An 18884-nucleotide genomic window follows, 5' to 3' on the forward strand; every position below is an offset into this window, starting at 1 on the left:
ATTGGTAGGAAGTACATGAAAACACATATAATAGTCCCTACATATAGAATTGTAGTCAATTTTAATTTTATTTTCATGATTTTTTATTTACTTTTTAAATTTTAAAACTTTCAAATGAATGTTGTTTTAGTAATACAATAAAGTATTTAGAACTTATTTATAAAACCATTTATCTTTGTGGTAACTCAGTAAATAACTTTATTTTTGTGAAAAATAAAAGTAAAATATGCTATTTTTCTCATCAGATTAGACACAGCAATAATTCCTATTTTCATATTCTGTAACCTTGACTGACACTTGCAGCTTTACTGAAATTACATGCCCAGCTTTTCTGGATATAATACAGACCTTTTGAAAACTGGGACTGTAAATGACCCAGAGCTAAACCAATGGCAAACATTCTTGTTATTTCTGCCAATCTGAAAGACCATTGGAATTTTTAAGAAAATATATGCTTATCTGCAATGTGAGTTTTAAAGTATGTGGGCCTTTATTTTCTAATTATTCAAAAATTGATCATTCTACAGCATATGGTCATTCTCAATCAGAACACTTCATTCCTTATTTCTGTTAATTGGGAGGAAGGATTTTAATGTTTCCGTCAATTTGCACTTGAAACCTCACACCCAGTATAAAAGTAGTGGACATTTAGGCATATTTTTTCAGTTGTTCAAGTGTTTAAACTGAGTTTCACAACTTTGCAACCTTGAGAAAATGAACAAACATTTTTGTGCCTTGGTTTGCCTCAAGGAAATGAAGCCTGGAGACCTGCCAATTTTTTTTTTTTTTAAGTAGTCTTGGCCCAACACAGGGCTTGAACTCACGACCCTGAGATCAAGAACTGAGCTAAGATCAAATGTCGGATGCTTAACCGACTGAGCCACCCAAGCACTCCAAGACGTGCAGATTTTGAAGAGCTGAACTGAATTGCAAGAATGTGGATATGTGAGGCCTGTAGTGTGGAGCACTGCTCTGGGAGTCCATGTTTGGACTGGAGGGGAAGAGGTTTCCAAACAGAGCAGAAAATGCTTGGGTTATGGTGGAGGGGGCATGGGAAGTGAGATTGTTTCTTATAATTGTAGAATGCTAGGGCTCCAAGAATCCTTAGTGATCATCCTACCCAATAAAGTCCTTTGGGGAAACCAAGTACAAGACAACTTAGGGACTCAGGTAGGGGAGGGATCTAGTTAGCAAGAGAGGCAAGATTTAGGCCAGGGCTTCGATTGCCTGCCCCTGTGTTCTTTCTTCTTTCCATCATCTTGTGCCAGGTAACTGTCCAAATTGAGTGACTCTTTAGAGGTACAAGCGGGAAAAGAGCTTCTGTTCCTAAACCAGATCATATGTCAGGTGGCACAGCCTTTTCTTAAAAGCTGCAGCCCCAGTGCTGCCATTTTCAAGAAGCCAGTGTCACTTATTTACATCCTGGTTTCCTTGTCCAGTCCCATGGCTTTATTACATGGCTGAACAGTAGGGGAGACTGGTTGTTGAGAAATATAAAGTTTGAGAGCTATTTTATGGTTTGGGTTTGACCAGAAGAAGACTCAAACAAAGATTTGAAGGCAAGTAGTTTATTTGGGAGGCGATCTCAGGAAACACTAGTAGGGAAATGAGGAAGTGAGCCAGGGAAGGGAAGGAAGCCAGTAAATGCTGTGTTATTAAACCAGCTACTACTGTGGGCACCTGGAGCTCAGAGAGGCTTTAGAAGCTTAGAGAAGCTTTCTTACCTCAGCACTGTTGGCATCTTGAGCCGGGTCATTTTGTTTTGTTTTGTTTTGTTTAGGGGGATGTCCTGTTTAGGAGTCTCTGGCCTCTACCCACTGGGTGCAAGTTTCATTCCCCGCCCCCCCCCCCCCCAAGTTGTAACAACCCAAAAGGACTGCAGACATTGCCAAATGTTCTCTGGAGATACAATCTCCCAGGGTTAAGAATCACTTCCTACTAGTTATCCCACTCAAGGGATAAGGGCACTGGGATATATGTATCACCTGACTATCCATTGACGTTGGTAGAAGGCTATTTCTAGGGACATTAACTACTCCCTGAAATTCATTGGCCAAGCATGCCATCTTTGTCAGAAGGAAAATTCTATAGGTAGGGGTTTCAGGGTAAATAGCTCTTGCCATTTATAGGTAAGTTTTAAGGGTATATGGGTGGCACACAGACAACACCTACTATATGTGGTCATCTAGGGATCTGCTTCATCATTCATTCATGTAGTCTTCATTTCTTCATTCTACAGATGCATATCAAGGATCTATTATGTGCTAGGCATCAGGCAGGACACAGGAGATTCAACAGTCAATGATGAGCAAAAAATGGATACGGTTCCTGTCTTTACGTCAATAGAAGGAATAATCTAGAAAAGCAATGAGCATTAATCAGATAATATAAATGAATGTTTTAACTTGCAACTGTGATCAGTGCTAAGGTACACAGCATGGAAATAAATCATAAACCTGTGGCTCTTCCTCCAACACTCTACCTTTAGGACCTTTGCATTGTTGTTCCTTCTACCCGGAACTTTTTTCTTCCACTTCATTGGTGACATTCAAGAGTGTCTCTTCTTTAGATAGGTATTCTCTGGCCACTTTATCTGAAATTGTGCATATCCCATCCTTTTGGCCTTTACCCTGTTTATTTGTTCATTACACCTATCATACCTGATGGGGTTTATATTTATTGTTTATTGTGCTTCCCTGCCACATTGTTTTCTTACCTTTATGGTACAGATGCCTGGCACTTAGAAGGCCCTCAAAATATATTTGTTGTATGAATAATCTAAAGAGATTGATTTGGTGAAGGAGGTCAAGGAACACGTTCTGAAGGCAATGACAATAATCCACAATCAAAAGATTGTCCTCTACCTGGATGAAGAGGGTAGAGAAGAGCATTCCAAATGCTGGGCACAACATGCAGAATGGCTCTGTGGATGGAAGAAGCATATAATCCCAAAGAACTAAAAGAAGGCCAGTGTGCCTGGAACAGAGAGAATAGAGAACTCTTAGTTAGAATGGTAATCTTTAGAGTAAAAGCAATGGGAAGCCATTGATGGGTTTTCAACAATGGAAAGTTGTGCATGGGAAAGTTGAAGAAGGGTTGGGCAAATGCAACCAGTTTTCTGTTTTTAAAAGAGCATTCTAGCTTTAGCATCTAGAACATTGAAGAAAAGCAAGAGCAGACACCATCATGGTGATGTGTCTCATCCTCAGAGCCCTACATCTGGTTGAATTTGCATGTACATGAAAAATTTCAGATCCTGTGTCAGGGACTTATGTACGTATGTTCTTGAATTTCTCAGGTTGGAAAAAGCATTCTTCTCCCCAGAGAGCTTCCGGAGAGCTTTTCTGCCCTGTGTTCCTCACTGATGTGTGTATCTTCAGAGTGTCTGTAGATTTGGTTGAAGAATGAGGTGCTGTGGTTGCTTCCCCTTTATTGGACTATTTATCTTCTGGGGTCCTAACTCCTTAACTAAGCTGGGTGAAACCAAGACTTATCCTCAGTTCTTGTGGAAGACTGTTTTACTGTTCACAAACACTTGATGATTTTTCCACGGAAGGATAATCCATCCCATGGAAATAAATTTGGCATGGCCAGTGACTTGCCCATGAAATGTGGGCAGAAAAGATGTGTGTTACTTCTGAGACAGAAATTTTCAGAGCCAGAGCATGGTCGTGTGTGCTTCCTTTTGCCTTCGTAGGCACACTGTCGATGTTTGTTGAAAAAATACTAATGAAAGAGAAAACTCCCAGTTTAGGAGATGGGATAGCTAATTCGTATTCCTGGATTTTCCACTGACTGGCTGTGGAATAATTATTTTGCTATTCTAGTGGCTGCACGTGTTTCTTAAGGTTCCTTTTATTTCTAAGACTCTTTACAGATACTGTAGGAGTAAATGATGATTTTTTGATGCTTATTAGAAATATTGTCTCTGGTGGCTAATGAGAGATAAAACTTGGGTGGGGCAAGGGGAACACTGATAGGCAAGGTATTTTGAGGTTTCAAAAAATTTGCTCTTCAGGGTGGTGTGCCTGTATACCATGTTTTCTCTGGAAGCTGCATTCCAGCATACTTTTTTAGGCTCTCCCCACCTCAGCTAAGAGGAAGGGCCAGGGAGTATTGATTTCTCCGAGGAGCCGCAGGACTCTTTGGAGACCAGGAAATGAGGGGACTGTTGCTACAAATTGCCCTCAAAATTTACTGTTAATAGTTCTTTGTAGGCACCAGTTTGGTGACCTCGTCCCTGGAGGCACCTCCTCAGGGCAGTAGGATGACAGGCCCGAGATGTGTTTGAGGTTTGTTCGGGACCATCCTCTGTCCCCACCGAGGCAGACCTTTCCTCAGCCCCTAACCTACGGTGTCTCCAACCAGGGTCTCTGAGAAACACGGTGCCATCCTGCAGCCCTGCTGACACTTCGGCGGCCTGGGTCTGTCACCGGAAGGGTCTTCTGCGCAGAACAGGAAGTGAACGGTGCACTTTACTCAGCGGGCCAAGACTGAGCTGAGTGAGACCGCAGGACTGCGATGGAGTGAAAGGGACCCGCACGCTCGGCAGGGGACCCCAGTGCCCCATCTGCGTTGCAGCTTCCTCCTGTGCTCCTTGCAGGTGTCGTCAGCTTCCACCGACAGCCAGCTCTGGACCCCGCTGCCCCGCCGCCTTCCTTCGCTGGCCGTCACCTAAAACGAGCCTCTGATCTCAGGTCAGGAACTCCTGAGTGTTTAATCTCTCTGCTGTTCACGGCTAGCTGGGTGGCCTCCGAAATAGAATTTAATGTCTCTATGTTCTGATGCCCTCGATTGTGTTGGTACCCAGTCACCTCGCAGTGACATTTCACAACCTATGAAAAATGGTGCCATTCAAATGTTTAATCTTTACCTAAATACGGAGAATATATGGAGAGGTTTCTTGCTTGAAGATGCTCTTGTGAACCTAGGGTCACAGTTTATCTTCTCAACTACGGCAGGAATTATAACCATGGAAAATCATACCTCCAAAAAAGGAAAGTTTTCTCCCTTTCTAAAAATGAAAAGTTGTGAAGCTTGCATTTGTGATTTTTCTCCAATTGCTCAAAGTCAAATATAAAACTTAATTGGCAATTATGTTAACTCTTATTGTTAAGCATATTTTCATTTTCCTTTTTTACCATTTGGTTCTAATTTTCTATTTTATTAACCTTATTGATTTGACAGGGTGTAAGTAAATTAAAAAACTAAATTAGTTCATGCATAGCCCGAAGGGACCTTATACATTGTTAAATGCAACTATGAAGTTTACTCATTAAGCAGTTAAGATATGGAGAGAAGGAACTAGAACTAGTGCCCTCAGCTTGTTAGTTACAGAGCTGACCTGGAGAGCAGGTCTTCTGATTCTTAGATAATTATTCCCTCCCTCCCCCCCACCCCCCATTGCATGATGACTGTTCTTAGAAAGTGGAATTTGCCTATGACAACAGGGACAAAGCAAAACAATAGTGTTTGAGTTTCAGGAACAGGAATTTTTATTTTTTATTTTTATTTTTAAATCCAGGCTACTTTATACATAGAGTGTTGTATTGTATTAGTTTCAGGTATACAATATAGTGAGTCAACAATTCTGTACATTATTCAGTGCTCATCATTATAAGTATACTCTTAATCCCCTTCACCTATTTGATCCATCACCCAACCTTCCTCTGGCAACCACCAGTTTGTTCTTTAGATTTAAGATTTAAGAGTCTGGTTTTTTTTGTTTTTCTCTTTGTTTCTTAAATTCCTCATGAGTGAAATGGCATGACATTTGTCTTTCTATGACTGACTTCTCATTTAGCATTATACTCTCTAGATCTGTCCATGCTGTTGCAAATGGCAGATTTCCCCCCTTTTTATGGTTGAGTATTCCAGTGTGTGTGTGTGTGTGTGTGTGTGTGTGTGTGTGTGTGTGTGTGTGTGTGTATTTGGGTTGCTTCCATAATTTGGCTATGGTATATAATGCTGCAGTAAACATAGGGATGGATATATCTTTTGAGTTAGTGTTTTTGGATTCTTTGGGTAAATACCCACTAGTGGAATTCCTGGATCATATGGCAATTCTATTTTTAATTGTTTGAGGAACTTCCATACCGTTTTCCACAGTGGCTGCACCACCAGACCGCTTTCCCACCAACGGTGTACGAGGGTTCCTTTTTTTCCACATCGTTACCAACACCGTTGTTTCTTTGTGTTTTTGATTTTAGCCATTCTGGCAGGTGTGAGGTGATACCTCGTTGTTGTTTTAATTTGCATTTCCCTGATGACAAGTGATGTTGAGCATCTTTTCATGTCTGTTGGTCATCTGGATGTCCCTTTGGAGGACTGTCTATTCATGTCTTCTGCCCCTTTTTAATTGGATTATTGGGTTTTGGGTGTTGTACATGTTTTGGATACTAACCCTTTATCAGATAAGTAATTTGCAAATATCTCCTCCTATTCGGTAGGTTGTCCTTTACTTTTCTGGATGGTTTCCTTTGCTGTGCAGAGGTCTTTCTTTTGATGTAGTCCCAGTAGTTTATTTTTGCTTTTGTTTCCCTTGCCTCAGGAGACATAGCTAGAAAAGTGTTGCTATGACCAATGTCAGAGACATGACTGCCTGTGCTCTCTTCTAAGATTTTTATGGTTTCAGGCCTCACATCTGGGTCCTTAATCCATTTTGAGTTTACTTTTGTGTATGGTGTGAGCAAGTGGTCCAGTTTCATTCTTTTGCGTGTAGCTGTCCAGTTTTCCCAACACCATTTGTTGAAGAGATGGTCTTTTTCTCATTGCATATCCCTGCTTCCTTTGACCATATTTTTTTCATAGGTTTATTTCTGGGCCGTCTCTCTGTTCCATTGATCTACGTGTCTTTTTTTGTGTGTGCCAGTACCATACTGTTTTAATTACCACAGCTTGGTAGTATCTCTTTATATCTGGGATTGTGATACTTCCCAGTTTTGTTCTTCGTTTTCAAGATTGCTTTGGATATTCTGTATCTTCTGTGGATCCATACAAATTGTAGGATTATTGTTCTAGTTCTGTGAAGAATTCTTTTGGTATTTTGATAGGATTGCATGAAATCTGTAGGTTGTTTTGAGTAGTATGGACATTTAGCAATATTTGTTCTTCTAATCCATCAGCATGGAACATCTTACCATTTGTGTTGCCTTCAATTACTCTCATTGGTGTTTTATAGTTTTCAGAGTACAGGTGTTTCACCTCCTCAGTTAAGTTTTTCCTAGGTATTTTTTATTTTTGGTGCAATTGTAAATGGGAATGCTTTCTTAATTTCTCTTTTTGATACTTCATTATTAGTGTAGGGAAATGTAACAGATTTCTGTATACTGGTTTTTTTTGGCTTTTTAAAAAAAGTTTTGTATTTTAGTATTTGACACAATGTTACATTAGTTTCAGGTGTACAACTCAGTGATTTAACAAGTTTATTTATACGTTGTGCTCTGTTCACCATCTGTCCTATTACATCACTATTGGAATATCATTGAGTATATTCCTTATGCTCTGCTTTATGTTCTTGTGACTTATTCCATTATTGGAGGTCTGTGTCTCCCATTCCTCTACCCCAATTTTGCCTAATCCCCCACCTCTCCCCTCTGGCAACCATCAATTTGTTCTCCATATTTATTGTTCTGACTCTGCTTTTTGTTTGTTTATTCATTTTTTTGGATTTGATTTATGAGTGGAATCATGTGGTATTTATCTTTCTCAGTCTGACTTAGTTCACTTAAGGATAAGACCTTCTGGGTTCACCCATGTTGTCTCAAATGGTACAATGTCATCCTTTTTTATGACTGTGTAATGTTTCACTGTATATATTGTATGTTGACTTTGTGTCTTGTGACCTTACTGAATTCATTTATCGGTTCTAGTTTTTTGGTGGAGTCTTTATGGTTTTCTAAATATAGAATCATGTCATCTGCCAATAGTGAAAGTTGTACTTTCAGGAACAGGATTTTTAGAATTAAATAGTTTCTGTACATGGTATAGGGAATTCAGCTAATTTGTGCTGATTAGGTCACACTTAATGGTTATTATGCTTGCAACTCTAGGTTATGTGTTCTTTTGGAGTCTTCTGGAACTAGTAGACCCGTTCTAACTGGATGAAAATTAACATTGGTTTTTTCTTCATCCTGATAAAAATTAGGAGTTCATATTAGTTTAGTTGCCATAGTATATAGCTTTCACAGTAAGTATATGTTCATTACTCTATTTGAATAATTATGAAGTTCTTATTACATGCCTAGTAATAGGGGCTCAGTAAATGTACGCAGCTTATGTGTATGTGTTAAACATTTTTATGGGTAAATGTAATGTGTTTATGCAAACAAATACAACATTTTATATATAGATCCGTGAATGTAAAATCCATAACAGATCTATTATTATCTGTGTGTGCATATCTTTTATAGGAATTCTGTTGCCTGGCTTCCTCATGTTCCCATATTCCCTTTTCTGACTCACAGTTTTCTTCTAGTTCTAGAGTAGAATAAGGGAAGCTATGCATGATGGAGCAGGTTGTGTACAGGACAGTTTTAGAGGCTCATTCATACCTGTACAGCCATCAGCAGCCTGCAGTTTACCATCTGCCTAATGATATCTTGTTATACTAAACTGAAGGCACAGCTTTAGGTGAAATAAACCATCTTTTGAGTGCTGAATTTGCAAACAAATATGTATCAAAAATAACAACTAGATCACAAAATGATCAAACTACTTGGTAACTTTTTTCTCTAATGTTGGGCAAAGTGATAAGACTGAATCCTCAAGAAGGATGCTGAACGCTCCTTACTGGTGCTGGCTCTGAGGTCTGTGATGTGGTGTGGGAATAGCCATATTGTGTTGAGATTCCTTCCGTTCTCACTGATACAGAAAAAGTTCTAAATGTATCTTAATTTCTGGGCTATAGTAAGATTACAGTATAGCAAGACTCCAGGATAATTAGCTTCTCTATCATTTGGAATATTAATTGGAGAAGACACTAAGAGTTTTGCAGATAATCCCTCTCAATGGTAATATTGTAAATATTTAAGTATGGTTAGCATACTTAAGTATGGCTAACTATATTTAAGTATGGTTAACTTTATAGTAGTACCACATATTTATATATCCTCCTATCTCTAAGGAGCGCTAAGTGATTTACAAATTGTTTTTAAATCCACTTATAGCTTCTGGATTCTCTGGGAATCAAGCTGCAGCAGGTTCTATGAATACTATTTAAAGACAAGGAATTTGAAATTCATTGAGTGGCAAATCCAGACTCATCCAGTATGTCAATGTCTAAGTTAGACGCTCCTGGCACCAATACCTTTCCTATTTTGTTGTTTTCAGTGGGGGCCTAGAGCTGTCATTCCTATTTGATGAACTGTCTTCCTTGTAGCTTGCTTTATAAACACCATCACACTATACCCTATTGCATGATGTTCAAGGCAAAATGGAATCTGTACTTTTTTAGTGTGGGATTGAGATTTCTGTGCTCACAGGAAATTTTGCCAACAATCACAAACACATTGTTCTTGGTCAGTAATCTCTTTTTAAGTATCTGGTGTGTAGCAAAAAGGGTTTCAGTGGATTCTAGAATTTTACAGATGGAAGGGAGAAGGTGGGATACAGTAGACAGAACACTTGCCTGTGATTCAGGGATCTGGGTTCTAGTCTTCAGGAGTCTGCCCTTTGCCAGAGATCTGTGAGCTGAGCTGAAGCTCATTGAGAACCTTTCCTAGGAAATGCACTGGGTCCTTTCTTTTTAAAACAAAAATTTTTTTTAATGTTTATTTATTCTTGAGACAGAAACAGCGCGTGAACAGGGGAGGGGCAGAGAGAGAGGCAGACACAGAATATGAAAGAGGCTCCAGGCTCTGAGCTGTCAGCACAGAGCCCGACGTGGGGCTCGAACTCATGAACTGTGAGATCATGACCTGAGTCAAAGTTGGATGTTTAACCGACTGAGCCACCCAGGCGCCCCACACTGGGTCCTTTCTTAAACTCACCACAGTCTTTCTTCTCTGTTCAATATTAGTATTTTGAAAATTAAAAAATACAGGGGCAGACATAGTAAGAATTGCTACCATTCTTGAGGCCTTTACTTGTGTGCAGTCATCATTCCCTTTCATCCTATGACCTAGATTTTAGCAGTGTGACTTTGGGCAAGTGACTCACCATTTTAGGTATCAGTTGCATCAAGTATAAAAAAGAAGAGTTTGACCAGATCTAGTGGTCTTTAAATTGGCTTTGTGAATCTCTAAGGATCAGGGGAGAGCTTTAGCTTCTGAGAGCATCAAGGATGAAGTTTTGTGGGCAGATTTTCTCAGGCTATCAATACTTTACCTCACTTTGAGTCACAGGAGCTTTGCTTTGTATCTGTGTTATATAGTGACATTATTTGAAAAAAGCCTTTTCACACTAAAAAAGTTTAGTTTGCTTCTGTCAAGATGGATTAAAAGGGATTGGATTTACCTTTCCACCTGAAATGAACAAAGATGTAATATATAAAAGAATAGTGGATACCAGCTCATACATATGAGGAAACTGAAGCCAGAGAAAGAACCAGACAAAAGCATTAGAAGGAATAGTCTCTGGTGCTCACACAGGAGACTGGAGTTCATGTAGCAGTGGGTAGAATACTCAGAAATGTCTTGTTTCAGTGGTGGGAAATCATTATCCCTAAGTTAAACACTGCTCTGGTCCACCTGACAAGTCTTGCAAGCAAGAACAAAAAGGACCAAACTGTTTCCTTGTAATTGTATCCTTGAATAAAACTCAAAAATATTTATAGGAATATAAAAATATCTAACAGCAAACAAAGTAAAATTCACAGTGACTGGAATTCAATAAAAAATTACCAAGTATGCCAAAAAAAAAAAGCAGGAAAATATAACCCATAACAAGGCAAAAAGCAATCACACTTACTTAAAATTGACATAGGCATTGGAATTAACAGACAAGAACATTAACAACAATTATTATAACTATAATCCAGATGTACAAAAGTAAAATAGAGATATGGAAGATATCTTAAAGAAAGCCAAATCAGCCTCTACACGTGAAAGCTATGACATCTGAGGTGACAAATACATTGGATGGGATAAATAGCATATTAGACATCACAGAAGAAAAGAATTGTGAATTTGAAGATATAATAGAAACTGTAAAAAATGAAACACACAGGAAAAATTTTTTAAAAATAACCAGAGCATCTGTGAGCTGTGGGGTAACTTCAAGAGTATATATATATATGAAATACTACTCAGCAATAAAGAGGAGTAAATTGTTGACACATGAAATAATATGGATGAATGTCAAAATAATTATTCTGAGTGAAAACCAGAGAAAAAGGTATATGTATATGATTCTGTTTCTATAAAACTCTAGAAAATATAAATTAATCAACAGTGATAGAAATCAGGTCAGTGTTTACCTGGGGATGGGAGAGTGAGGCAGGCGGGAGTAGGAAAGAGGGATTGCCAAGGGATGTCAGGAAACTTTCCAGATTGTTGGATATCTTTGTTCTCTTGACTGTGCTGTGATTTATATATTCACAGATACATAAATATATATGTATACACACATATATATATACACACAGATATATAAATCTCTCTCTCTCTATATATATACACCTCATATATATATATATGTATATACCTCATATATATATACACCTCATATATATATATACCTCATATATATATGTATATACCTCATATATATATATACCTCATATATATATGTACTTCATATATATATACACCTTATATATATACTTCATATATATATACTCATATATATATACATACATATATACTCATATATATATACATACATATATACATCTCATATATATATACATCATATATATATATATACCCAAATTTATCAAATTATATACTTTAAATATGTGTGGCTTATTGTATGTCAATTATACCTTTATAAAACTATTTTTAAAAACTTTAACCATCCCTCTACTTGATTTCTAACTTCTCTTTTTCTTCTAAACAATGAGCAAAATTTCCATTGAAGGAATTGCTGTTGATGGTGTAAATTATTATAATCCTTCTAGAAAGCAGTTTTGCGGTATGTATCAAGGTTCCTAAAAATATTCACATGCTTTGCCTTGGAGTCCTATTTTTGTTTTTAAGAGAGAGAATCTTAAGCAGCATGGAGCCTGATGTGGGATTTAGTCTCAAGACTGTGAGCTCATGACCTGAACTGAAATCAAATATCGGACGCTTAACCGACTGAGCCACCCAGGCACTCCTCAGAGTCCTATTTTTGATCATCTGGATTAAAGAAATAATGGAAGAGACAGAACAAGTATTATGGAAATACTTGCAGCCTCTCCCTCCCACACAAAATCCCCAGAAATCATGGCCCCCAAAATCATGCTCCCAAACAAAATAGTCATCAGTTGGCCAAAAAAACATTTGATAAATTTCAGAAATATGGAACATAGTTGAGATCTGATTGAAGAATGAAATCACAGCCTAAAACACATGCAGGAGCAAACTCTTACAAAGGTGGGTATGACTCCAAGGACATTTCTAGCCAAAAGCTTGGTGACTTTCAGAGGTCTGGCAAGAAGCCCTGTGGCAACTGACAGGGTGATTAGTTGGGGTTCTGCAGCAGAAGCAAACAGGTCTGTTGACCAGGTGCCATCTCCCTCTTTTCTGCCTCTACCTCTCCAGGCAAAAAGCAACCAACATATATGTCCCCCTAGGCGGGAAGAATCAGTGAAGAGAGGCTGGGTGGGGCCTTTTGTGGCTGACACCCAGGTATAATAATGAGCCCTAAAGGCCAGGAGATGACTAAAGGCCTGCCCTTAGGGGGATAACACACTCTGTTCCCTCTCCAGATCACAGAAGACAGGCTAGAAATCACACCGCACAGAACATGTTGTACTCTCTCCCACAAGCAGGCTGAAGACACACAATGGTTGAAATGAAGGAATGGAAAAAAATATAAAAGGAAAATGCTGACCAGAATAGAGGAAATCTGACACTACTGATATCAGACAAAAGAAAATTCAAGGTAGATATTAAAATGACCAAAGAAGAACATTTCAGAATAATAAAAGTAGTGAAAGTTATCAAACAAACCTTTATGACTCTGACAACATAGCTCCTAAATATATAAAGCAAAAGCAAATAGAAAATATAAGGATAAATAGATCCACAATCACAACAGACTTTAACATTTTTTTGGAAATACATAAATCAAATACACTAAAAATAAGAATATAAAAGATTTGATTGTTGGTGGAGGGGAGGTGGGTGGGGGGATGGGTTAAATGGTGATGGCTGTCAAGGAGGGCACTTGTGATGAGCACTGGGTGTTGTATGTAAGTGATGAACCATTAAATTCTACTCCTGAAACTAATATTACCCCATATATTAACTAACCAGAAATAAAAACTTGAAAGAAAAAATAATAAAAGATTTGATTAACACAATAAACTTTACACACCATGCACACACACACAGCCAATGAACAGCATTCATTTCTTCAAAAGCACATTAAGCTGTCAAAAATATCAATCCTATATTAGAAAATGTTTACAAATTAAATAAAAATCACATGCACTTAAATTAGAAATTGAGAAAGAAAACAAAAACAAAAACAAAAACCCTCTCAAACCAAAAACCAATTGTATTTCTTAAAATTAAAAGCTGTACTCCTTGAAGAAAAAAAAAAGCCAACATCTTTGTAACATCTGAGTCAAAGAGGTAATAAAAAACTATTTAGAAATGCAATATAATAAAAGTACCATTGATAGGGCCAAGACAGTACTCAGAGAAATATTTGTTATCATAATTATATTTATTAGGAAAAGCAAGACAAAAAAGAACCAATCTTTGAAATTAAGAAGCTAGATAAAAAAAAAAAAATTATACATGCCTGAATAAAAATGCCAAAGTTAAAAAAGAAACAACTAGATACATGTGAGAAAAATAAAGAATGTGGAGTGAAGGAATTAATGAAGATAATAGTAGAAATTATTTACACAGAAATTTGAAAATAATTAAAGAAATTAGTAAAGTTTCCCTGTAAAACCAAAAGCCGATTTTTGTAAAGACTTGTGTATTCTGGTTCCCTATGCCAGGACGTTCTCCTGTGTCCCATTTTCCCTCCTTCCACCCCGCACCAATCATAGGTTCTAACAGAGAAACCCAGTGGGCATCCTGTTCCATCTCAGAGGTTCTGAATACTGAATATAACCTAATTAATATACTTGTGGCAAGTGGCATCTATCAGTTGATTTTATTGAAGTCTACAGATGACATTTTAGGAAATTTGAATGCAGGCTGTAGAATTATACACGCTAAGGACTGTATGCAAACCCTGGCCTTCTGAACCATTGCTGAATATACTGTCAAAAAGCTGGTACTTATAAACCCATGGTTTCTTTCTTGGGGAACAAATCCTTTTTTTTTTTTTTTTTTGGTGAGTGTGGCCTGAGGGAGGAATTGCAATTTACTTCATAATCTATGAAGCCCTGCCCACGGGGCCATAGTGTTTAGGTGAGGTTGGCACTGCTGCTTTTCTTTTGATCCTATATACTTTGCTTCTCACCTGCACTTTATGCTCCAAAAAATGGTTGATCCTAGGAAAATTTGCAAAGGTCACCATTGCAAATGTTGTCATATTTCCCGCCCTTTGCAACACCATCGAAGTATGTTTTCTACTTTGGATCCCAGTGAGCTAGGATGATACCCTCAATTCCAACCACTTCCTCCCCCCATCCAACTTAGTAGTTCTGTGTATCATGACCTTCTATTTCTACTATATCTAAGAGACTGGTAACTAGCTAGACAAAATGATTTGAAACTAGAATTCCTGGACCTAAAGGAGTCTGAACAATGATTATATTCAGTGTCCTTAACCCATTTTATTTATTTCCTCATTCAGTAAATACATTTTAATTAAGTAAAATTAATAACATTAATTAAAATTAATCAAGTAAAATTAATTTAATTAAGTAAAATAATTAAATAAGAAGGCATGGTAGAAGAGGAAGAAACAGAACTAGGACTCCATTGGCCAGAGTTGCCACCTGCATCCATAACTGATTGACATGCATAAACTGTCTTTGAATATTCCTCTTGTACAGAGTTAGCAACAGTTATGGCTAAAGATGCTAAGTGGATCTTGAAACAAATGAGAGTTTGGGAGCAGAAGCCTTATTTCCTGAAAGGCAGGTGTTTGTGGGTTTGCTTCCTCTTTTTTTTTTCTCAAGTTTTAATTTAAGTTCTATTTACTTAACATATATTGGTTTCAGGAGTAGAATTTAATGATTCATCACTTACATGTAACACCCAGTGCTCATCACAAGTGCCCCCCTTAATACCCATCACCATTTAACCTTTTCCCTACCCCACTTCCCTCCATCAATCCTCAGTTTGTTGTTTCCAGTTAGGAGTCTCTTATGGTTTGCCGCCATCTGTTCATATGTTTTGTTTCTTAAATTCCACATGAGTAAAATCATATGGTATTTGTCTTTCTGTGGCTTATTTTGCTTAGCATAATGCACTCTAGCTCTATCCACTTTGTTGCAAATGGCAAGATTACGTTCTTTTTTATTGTTGAGTAATATTCCATTATATATATTTAATTATAATTAATATATTATAATTTGTATAATTATTTTATATATTTTATATTTTATATTTTAATAATTTATATAATATATTTAATTATAATTAATATATTAATTATATATTTTAATATATAATTATATGTATATAATGGCTTATATATATGTAAATGATTTGGGTTGCAAGATTTGGGTTTGCATTTGGTTATATGTGACAGAAGCATACATACAATGGCTTAATCAAATAAGACTTTGCTGAATTCCCAGAGTAATAAGTCCAGAGGCAGAGAGTTAGTCTTGGGCTGCTGCTTGGAGAAGCCACCAGATAGTGAAGTTCCTCACCTGGGTACATTGCCTCCCAGAACTAAAGAGGAGTTCTGCTGGTATGGAAGATGGGAAGAATAGGTATCTGAGTAGGAATTGGCAAAATCCAACCTACCCATTTCATAGATAAAGAAAGAACTGAGATCCATATGATTTCAGTGGCTTGCCCAAGGCCATGGAAGCTATTCAGTAATGAAGCTAAGGTTAGAACTCAAAACCCAAGACATACTGTTATCTGGTGTTCTCAAAGTCCTCCAAATTTGACATCTCTGCATTTTGCACATGTTGTTCCCTTTACTTGGAACTGTAGGCCAACATGCCTGCATACTTCAACCATCTGGAAGCCCTGACCTCACCCTGTCCCCAGTGCTACACATCCCATCTGATGCTTTTCTTGACTTGAAAGTAGTAATTCCAAGAATTTGGGGAAAGCAGTGGTGGAAGTTAGTTGTGTTTGGCTTAAGGGGTTAGTCTTAAGATCATAGAATTCTTAAGCCTTTTCATAATCTACATTAATCTAGTGATAGTTCCTCCTTACCTACCTCACTCTCTCCTTCTACCCATCCATCATTTCCTTCATGTGGTTCACCAGGATCTGCTTTGCTTCTTGAGCTCTGTGGAGTAGACCTGCCTTTGGAACCCCATTCCTTCTGCACTCTCTGTTCTTAATACATCAGCCTCCCGCAAGTGAATTAGAGGAGTTTTGTGGAGGGGGATGGGGGTGGTCATTATTCCTATGGGACTTATAAGTCCCAGGACAGGACCCTTTGTTTTCTCATCTTTGGATTTCCTGCAGCACTTTCTACAGATACTAATAGTAATTCCTCAAAACATATTTGTTAGATGAATGGCTTCTCAGGAAACTTCTAGGAGTGAGGTCTGAGGGCTTGTAGAGATATGCCTAGCCTGCTGCCTGGTATACATAGTAAGCCCCCGGTTATGATGTGTGCAACTTATTTTCACCTACTTCAGCATCATTAATATGACATTGTTTCTGTGTTTCTTTAAGCTACAATCTGGAGATGATCAGTTGCTCTAATCAGGAATATATACCTCAGGAGTAGTCCGCTTCTATTAAATCAGAAGAGTCACACTTCAGAAGTACCTTTGATAAGCCATCTCTTGTCAGTACTAGAAGCATTAGTAATTGCATAATAAATGTTAGTAAAGATAGTGGCATTCAAGATAAGTGAGTGGTGTAAAATTTTTTGAGGTACTTCTTGTTCTTGTATAATAGGCTATGAGATATTTGTCAGGTTTCATGGATGGTGCCACCAGTGTAGTGGTAAATGTTTAACAGGCTCTTTGGGGAAATTTTTAGTGTTTGCTGATATCCGTATTATAAATATTCCCGTCATGGCCCAAATACCAACATGAAGCCATTGAGAAGACATTGGGAAGAGATGTGCACAGTTGCACTAGTCAATAGGAAAGAGCCTCAATGAGCCAGCCTTAGTACACCTTTATTGTGTGCTCCTGTAGAGTCCTGTGTCCAGCCACCGGTTCCTGGGTTTTTGGCGGCCTCACTCCAATAGAGGTTAACTGTGACCTGCTACGGAATGTGATCCTGTTAGTCCCAGGTGACTGTTTATTGCAAGGTGTGGGCAATGCTCTAAAAAGAACAGAAATCTTTGAGCTTACGGAACAGGTTGTTTTTCTGCCTGCTTACAAATAAATGTCTATGTGTGTGGCTGAATTTGGTCTGAGATTTTAGTTCACGAAACCTGTTAGAAAGGTTGGGGGAGCAACTCATTCTCCTTTTTCTCTAACTATGGCCTACTGAGAGCTACCAAAAATAACCCAGTAGTTGTACATACAAAGTGGTGAAGGCCGCCTTACAGTGCCCTCAATAAATATTTGTTTTAGGAATACATGCTTCCAATCCTTGGAAGTCAGCTTTATGCCTAGAGGCGTTCTCTCGGACCTTAATAGGCTGCTGTGCTGCTATTATTTGTGGGATATTTTACCATGTGGTTGGGTGTGAGCTGGATACCAGACTCTCATCCTGAGTAACTTCATATAACATGGAGTTGCTTAGAGCAAGTGTCTTGGTTCATATTCCCCTCCAAAGCAGACTATGACACAGGGATTTGGATGTTAGTTTGGGAGGTGATCCAGAGGGTAAGGTAATGGGGACAGAGACCAAAAACAAAAAAAACAAAAAAACAAAAAACCACCAAACAAACAAACAAGGAAAGCAAATCAAAGGGATACTAATGGGCGCATTGCTTCTGTGGGCAGCTAATCCTGAGAGGGTGGGTGGCACATAACTTAGAACTGCCTCACCAAGGGACAAGAAAGCTGAGGGATCTGTTCACCAGCTTTCGTGTCTCATTGGTTGCAAGGGCCAAGCATGCTCTGGTAAACATTGAAGGTAAAGAACGATACACATACCTGAGGGAGGAAGCCTTTGGTATATTTGAGAACTGTCTACTGAAGCTGCAAATGACCTCTCAGTAGGTTGAGGGCATTTGGACGTGGCCTGACCCTACAACAGGGCAGACTGGCCTCCTCACAGTGGAAGAGCCTCCCCAATATCCTGGCTCCAGTCCTGTCAGGGTTTTTTTGGGAGGAAATGACCTGGATGGAGGTAAGCACCCCTACTCTACCTGCTCTGAGGTGACCATCCTTGTACTAGAAGAGGGTGGGAGAACTGAAGGGAAATCATCTTGACTCTTGGCTAATTCCCTTGACTGTTAACCGTGCTCCCAAGTGAATTTGGAAGAGAATGTCTACCTGGTGGGTTCTCACCAGCACCCACTTTCCCTCCATGGGGAAGAGAGACCCAGATGTAGTCCCAGAAATCTTCCCAAACTCTCGTTTCTGTGAAAGGAGGAAGCCTGAGTCGCCTCTGAATCCCACGTGCCGCAAGTGTTAACCCTTCCTTACACCTGTGTCAGCAACGGTGAAGGACATCAGACTTTAGAGAGAGCATCTGCACATTCCCTGCATCCAGGCTCTTTTCCCTTTA

At 38.5% G+C, this 18884-nt stretch overlaps 1 protein-coding gene across 1 annotated transcript in view; it reads left to right on the forward strand.

Annotated features, from left to right (window-relative positions):
* The window catches only part of LOC147584077 (uncharacterized), a 132606-nt gene that overhangs the window by 92193 nt on the left and 21529 nt on the right, over positions 1-18884 (forward strand). The window contains exon 9 of the transcript XR_015240817.1: positions 4369-4697. The gene's annotated coding sequence lies outside the window, so the exon portion shown is untranslated. The remainder of the gene's footprint in view (positions 1-4368; positions 4698-18884) is intronic.

This window comes from Puma concolor, chromosome A1, assembly GCF_028749965.1.
Source record: "Puma concolor isolate L17-30 chromosome A1, mPumCon1.1.hap2, whole genome shotgun sequence".
NCBI lineage: Eukaryota > Metazoa > Chordata > Mammalia > Carnivora > Felidae > Puma > Puma concolor.